We start from the raw sequence: 7,365 nt of genomic DNA, 5'->3' as shown, positions 1-7,365 counted from the left end.
GGAAAATAGATCTAGGAGAGATAATTTGAAAATTATTGGACTACTTGAAAGCCATGATCAAAAAAAGAGCCTAGATATCATCTTTCAAGAAATTTTCAAGAAGAACTGCCCTGATATTCTAGAGCCACAGGGCAAAATAGAAATTGAAAGAATCCATCAATCACCTCCTCAAACAGATCCCAAAAAGAAATCTCCTAGGAATATTGTTGCCAAATTCCAGAGCTCCCAGGTCAAGGAGAAAATACTGCAAGCATCCAGAAAGAAACAATTTGAGTATTATGGAAACACAATCAGGATAACATAAGATATAGCAGTTTCTACATTAATGGATTGAAGGGCTTGGAATATGATATTCCGGAGGTCAATGGAGCTAGGATTAAAACCAAGAATCACCTACCCAGCAAAACTGTGTATAATACTCTAAGGTAAAATATGGATTTTCAATAAAATAGAGGACTTTCAAGCTTTCTCAGTGAAAAGACCAGAGCTGAATAGAAAATGTGACTTTTAAACACAAGAATCAAGAGAAGCATGAAAAGGTAAACAAGAAAGAGAAATCATAAGGGACTTACTAAAGTTGAACAGTTTTGTTTACCTTCCTACATGGAAAGATGATGTATGTAATTCATGAGATCTTTCTTGGTATTAGGGTAGTTGAAGGGAATATATATATGCATATATAGACAGAGAGCACAGGGTGAGTTGAATATGAAGGGATGATATCTAAAAAAATAAAATCAAATTAAGGGATGAGAGGGAAATATATTGAGAGAGGGACAAAGGGAGAGACAGAATGGGGTAAATTATCTCACATAAAAGTGGCAAGAAAAAAGCAGTTCTATTGAAAGGGAAGAGGGGGCAGGTGAGGGGGAATGAGTGAATCTTGCCCTCATCAGATTTGACTTGAGGAGGGAATAACATGCACACTAAATTGGGCATCTTACCCCACAGGAAAGAAGGAGGAAGGAGATAAAAAAGGGAGGATGATAGAAGGAAGGTCAGATGGGGGAGGAGGTAATTGTGGCCTATGTTGAATTGCTTGCCTTCTTAGGGAAGGTGGTTGAGGAGGAAGAGGGGACAGAATTTGGAACTCAAAGTTTTAAAAGCAGATGTTCAAAAAAAGTTGTTTTCGCATGCAACTGGGAAATAAGATATACAGGTAATGGGTAGTAGAAATCTATCTTGCCCTACAAGAAAGTAAGGGAAAAGGTGATGGGGGGAGAAATGGAGTGATAGAAAGGAGGGCTGACTGGGGAACAGGGCAATCAGAATATATGCCATCTTGGAGTGGGGGGAGGGTAGAAATAGGGAGAAAATTTGTAATTCAAATCTTGTGGAAATCAATGCTGAAAACTAAAAATGTTAAAATTAAAAAATATCTCTGCAGTCTTGCTGCTTTGTCCCTTTTCAGTCTTACACCTTACTCCCATCCAGGCAGTGTAAAATCTAGCTGCACTGGGCTATTTGCCTTTTACCCACACATGACACTCCATCCTCTGTGTTTACACTAGTCGTCTCACACACCTGAAATGTTTTGCTTGCCCACTTCTGTCGCTTAGTTCCCCTGGTTTTCCTGAAGACAGTTCACATTCCATTTTCTGCCAGAAGTGTTTCCTCTCTATCTAACAATAGCTTCCTCTCTAAGATTACATTCATCTACTCTGTTTATAACCTATATGCACTTAGTTATTTACATGATGTCTCTCCCAATACAATGTGAGCTCCTAGAAGGCAAGGACTTTTTTTTTGCTTTTCTTTGTATTCCAAGTTATAGCATAAAGCCTGCCTTATCGTAAGTCCTTAAAATCCTTGTTGACTGATGACCAACTTGGTTATCTTCCTTTGCATGCTCTCCAGATTTTCAATATTTTCTTAAAATGAGCAAGTCAGGAGTGATAATAGTATTCTATATCTGGTCTTATTAAGGCAGAATCCAGTGTAATTATCATCTTCCTAATTTTTAAATAATATTTTTTTCAATTGCCAATGAAAATTTTTATGATTTGTATTAAAGTTTTTTATTTCCAAATTCTCTCCCTTCCTTCCTCTTCTATGCCCTCAGTGAGAATGCAAGCAATTTGATATAGGTTATACACGTGCAGTCTGGAAAACACATTACTATCTTATTAGTCATGTTATGGAAAAAAAACCACAGATCACCCTCCCCAAACCCAAGATAAATGAAATTTAAGAGAAGTATGTTATATACACACTCAGACTCCATCAGTTCTCCCTGTGGAGATGGATAGCATTTCTCGTCATAAGTCTTTCTGCATTGTCTTAGAATATTGTATTGCTGAGAATAACTGTTATTCATAGTTCATCATCATACCCTATTGTTCTTACTATATACAATATGCTCTTGGTTCTGCTCACTCCACTTTGTATCAGTTCAAATAAGTCTTTATTTTTTGAGACCATCCTGCTCCTCATTTTGTAGGGCACAATAGTAATCCATCACAATCATATACCACAACTTGTTTGGCCATTCCCAATTGATGAGCTTCCCTTAAATTTCCAGTTCTTTGCTACCATAAAAAGAACTGCTAGAAAATATTTTATACATATAGGTCCTTTTCGTTTTCCTTTGATCTCTTTGAGATATAGCTCCAGTAGCGGTATTGCTGGGTCAAATAGTATGCACAGTTTGAAAGCCCCTTGGCCATAGTTCCAAATTGCTCTCCAGAATGTTCAGATCAGTTCACAACTCGATCGATAGTGCATTAGTGTTCCATTTTTCCCACATCCTCTTCAACATTTGTCATTTTTCTTTTCTGTCATATTAGCCAATCTCATATGTATGAGGTAGTACCTCAGAGTTGGTTTAATTTGCATTGCTCTAATCAAGAGTGATTTTCATATGACTATAGAGTGCCTTGATTTCTCCTTCTGAAACCTGACTGTTCATATCATTGAACATTTATTAATTGGGGAATGACTTTTATTGTTAAAAATTTGACTCATTTTTCTATATATTTGAGAAAGTAGGCCTTTATCAGAGAAAATTTTTGTAAAAAATTACCCCCAGTTTTCTGCTTTCCTCCTAGTCTTGGCTGCATTGGTTTTGTTTGTGCAAAATTTTTTAAATTTAATATTATCAGAACTATCCATTTTACATCCCATATTGCTCTATTTCTCATGTTTGGTCATAAATCCTCCCTTATCCGTTGACATGACTATTCCATGCTCCTCTAATTTGCTTATATCACTTTTTTTGGTCTAAATCATGTACCCATTTTGACCTTATCTCAGTATACTGTGTGAGATAGTGGTATCACTAGTTTCTGCCAAACTTCTTTCTAGTTTTCTTGGTAGTTTTTGTCAAATAGTGTTTTCTTGTCTCAAAAGCTGGAATCTTTGGGTTTATCAAATACAAGATTACTATGGCCACCTGCCTCTGTGTATTTTGTACCTAATCTGTTCCACTGAACCACCACACTATTTCTTAGGCAGTACCTGATTGTTTTGATGATTACTACTTTGTATACAGTTTGAGATGTGTCATGGCTAGACCACCATTCTTCATGTCTTTTTTCCATTGATTTCCTTGGTATTCTTTACCTTTTGTTCTTCCAGAGGAATTTTGTTATTGGTTTTCTGTCTCTATAAAAGAATTTTTTTGGTTGCTTGATTGGTATGGCACTGAATAAGTAAATTAATTTAGGTAGAATTGTAATTTTTATTTTGTTGGCTCTGCCTGCCTGTGAACAAAAAATATTTCCCCTATTCTTTAGAACTTACTTTATTTGTGTGAAAAGTGTCTTGTAATTGTGTTCTTATGATTTCTGGATCTGTAGACTCCCAAGGATTTTATAATTGTCTACAATTATTTTAAATAGAATTTCTATCTCTATCTCTTGCTGCTTAACTTTGTGGGTAATATATAGAAATGCTGATGATTTATGTAGGTTTATTTTATATCCTGCAACTTTACTTAAGTAGTTAATTATTTTAACTAGTTGCTTAATTGATTCTGTAGGATTCTCAAGTATACCATAATTTTATTTACCAAGAGGAATAATTTTGTTTCCTCATTACCTATTCCAATTTGCATTTTCTTCTATTTTTTTCTTTTGATTTTGTTTTAATTTTTCCTGATGTGTCATGAAAACATTAGCTTCCACTTGCCCAATTCTAATTTTTAAGGAATTATTTTCTTCAGTGAGTTTTTGCACATCCTTTTTCATGTGGCCAATTCTATTTCTTAAGGAGTTCTTTTCAGTGAATTTTTGTATATCATTTTCCATTTGACCAATTGTGCATGTTAAGGAATCCTTCTCTTCAACAGATTTTTGTGCCTCTTTCACCATTTGGCCTAATCTGTTTTTAAAGTGTTGTTTTCTTCTGTATTTTTACACCTCTTTTACCAATTTATTTGCTCTGCCCCCCCCATAATTTTCTTGCATCACTCACCTGTCTTTTCTCAATTTTTCCTCTGCCTCTCTTATTGATTTTTAAAATCCTTTTAAAGCTCTTCCAAAAGTTGTTTGTGGTCCTAAAACTTATTCATATTTTTCTTTGAGGTTTAGCATGTAGCTGCTTTGATTTCCTTGTCTTCTCTGAGTTTGTCACTCTCTGTCACTATAGTAACTTTCTATAGTCAGGGGTTTTTTTTGTTGTCTGCTCATTTTTCTAGCCCATTTCTTGATTTTTTCTTCTTATGTTTAAGTTGAGCTCTGCTCCCTGGGTGGAACGGGTACTGTCTCATGCTTCATGTTTTTCATGCTGCTGTTTTTGGAACTAGTTCTGTGGTGTGTGTAAATTTTGAGTTTTTCTTAGGTGGTATGATATAAGGAAAGGTGTGATCACTGCTCTCCTGGCCTGTGCTCTTGTCTGTGAGCAACCACATGCAGCCTTTTCTGCCCCGCAACTGTGAATAGGATCCCCACTCTTGCTAGTGCCTCTTCTTGACCTGGGACTGTGACCAAGAGCTTCATATGGGCAATGCAAGAGAACCCTCTCTGTGCCAGCAAATGGTACCCTATACTTTCCTTCTAACCGGTTGTCTGACCCCTTTATATTCTTTGGGCTGAGAGCACCATAGGCCACCACTGCCAATTCAGTCAGTCCCAATGACTGCTGTTGGCTTGTCAGGCATGACTTGCATTGTCGTGGGGTGAGCTGGTCTGTGCTCTACTCTCAGTTCACTAAGACATGCCTTTCCTGCTGACTTTCTAAATTGTCTTGGGCTGGAAAATTGTTTCACCTTGACCTTTTGTTGCTTCAGCTGCTCCAGAATTCATTTTGAAGAGTTATTTTAAAGTTGTTTGGAGGGCAATTTGAGAGAGTTTGGGCAAGTCCCTGCCTTTACCCTGCCATCTTGGGCCTGCCCCATCACCTTTCTAATTTTTGATTCTGTGCTTCTCTTAATTCAGTCTAAATTTCTATTACTCTTTCTGGTTGACATGATGTATTCTTTAAAAATTAGTACCTTTCCCATTTCATTGTAATTTTCATTTTTTTAAGTTACTAATTTAACATTTAGCATTGATTGTAATTCTGCATTGTCTATTCTGTTCTACCTTTTCCAGTTTTGCCCAACATGATATAATTTGGGAAATAATCACTTTATAGTATAATCTAGTTATAATCACTCCATAGAATGATTTGAAATCTGACAGTGATAGTCCCTCTTTCTCTTTTTCTTCATAATTTCCCTTTATATTATTCTGCAGTTCACAGGGCTCTTGAGGTACTTATTGCAATTTACACTGACACTGATGAGTCAAGGTCTACAGAGCAAGGCTGGCTATATCTGTCCTCCAATTAGTAGGGGTAACTATAAGGTATTATGTAATTTTATAAAATGCTATACCCCTCTCTCCATTCTGGTATGTTATCCACAACAGCAATCTCCAGTGCCAATCTAAGTAATTCACAGCTGATCATCTTACAACATTGGAAACAATGTTCTCCTGGTTCTGCTTATTTCACTTTGCATCAGTTCATATAAGACTTTCTAAGTTTTCCTGAAAGCATCTGACTGATTATTTCCTATAGAACAACAGTACTCCCTGGCAATCACATACTGCAACTTGTAAAGCCATTCCCCAAATAATGAGCATCCCCCAATTTCCAATTCTTTGCCACCAGAAAAGAGCTGCTATAAATATTTTTGTACATATATGTCCTTTTCCTTTGTTTTTTAAATCTATTTTGGGATACAGACCTAGTAGTTGTGTTGTTTAGTCAAAGAGTATACACAATTTTATAGGTTTTTGAGCATAGCTCCAAACTGCTCTGCATACTGGTTTAATCATTCACAACACCACCAGGACTGTACCAGTGTCTCAATTTTCCGCACCTTCCCTGTAACATTTATCATTTTCCTTTTCTGTCCTATTAAGGAATCTAATGTGTATGTGGTAGTATCACAGAATTGTTTTAATTTGTATTTCCCCAATCAGTAGTGATTTAGAGCATTTTTTCATATGGCTATAGATAGCTTTAACTACATCTGAAACTGTTTATATCTTTTGATCATTTATCAATTGGGGAATGGTTCTTTTATATTTATAAATTTGACTAATTTCCCTCTATATTTGAGAAATTTGGCCTCTATTAGAGAAACTTCCTTCAAAATTTTTTCATAGTAATGATTGCTAACAGTATTTCCCTCTATCCCCATTTCCCCCCTGTTTATTCTATTCTTTCTCTTCTTTCAGCCTGTTCCTCCCCAAAAGTGTTTTGCTTCTGACTACCACCTCCCCCAATCTACCCTCCTTTCTGTCATCACCCCCCCTTCTCTTATCCTTTTCCCCTCCTACTTTCCTGCAAGGTAAGATAAATTTCTATACCCAATTGAGTGTCTATGTTATTTCCTCTTTGAGCAAATTCTGATGAGAATAAACTTCAATCATTCCCTGCCACATTCCCCATCTTCTGATCCACTGTAAAAGCTCTTTCTTGCCCCTTTAATGTAAGATAATTTACCCCATTTTACCTCTCCCTTTCCCCCTTTTCCCAAGGTATCCCTCTCTCTCATTCCTTAATTTTATTGTTTTGGATATCATCCCAACATCTCCAACTCACACCCATGCCTCTGTCTATATATATACTCCTAACTGCCCTAATGATGAGAAAGTTCTCATGAGTTACAAGTATCATCTTCCCATGTAGGAATGTAAACAGTTTAACATTATTAAATCCCTTATGATTTCCCTTTCTCACTTCCCTTTTTGTGCTTCTCTTGAGCCTTGTATTTGAAAGTCAGATTTTTTTATTTAGCTCTGATATTTTCATGAGACATGTTTGAAATTCTCCATTTCATTGAATATCCATTTTTCACCCTTAAGGATTATACTCAGTTTTGCTGGGTAGGCAATTCTTGGTTCTAATCTTAGCTCTAGAATATAATATTCCAAG

Source organism: Trichosurus vulpecula, chromosome 6 (genome assembly GCF_011100635.1).
Source record: "Trichosurus vulpecula isolate mTriVul1 chromosome 6, mTriVul1.pri, whole genome shotgun sequence".
NCBI lineage: Eukaryota > Metazoa > Chordata > Mammalia > Diprotodontia > Phalangeridae > Trichosurus > Trichosurus vulpecula.
Note: the sequence above shows the minus strand (reverse complement) of the source record.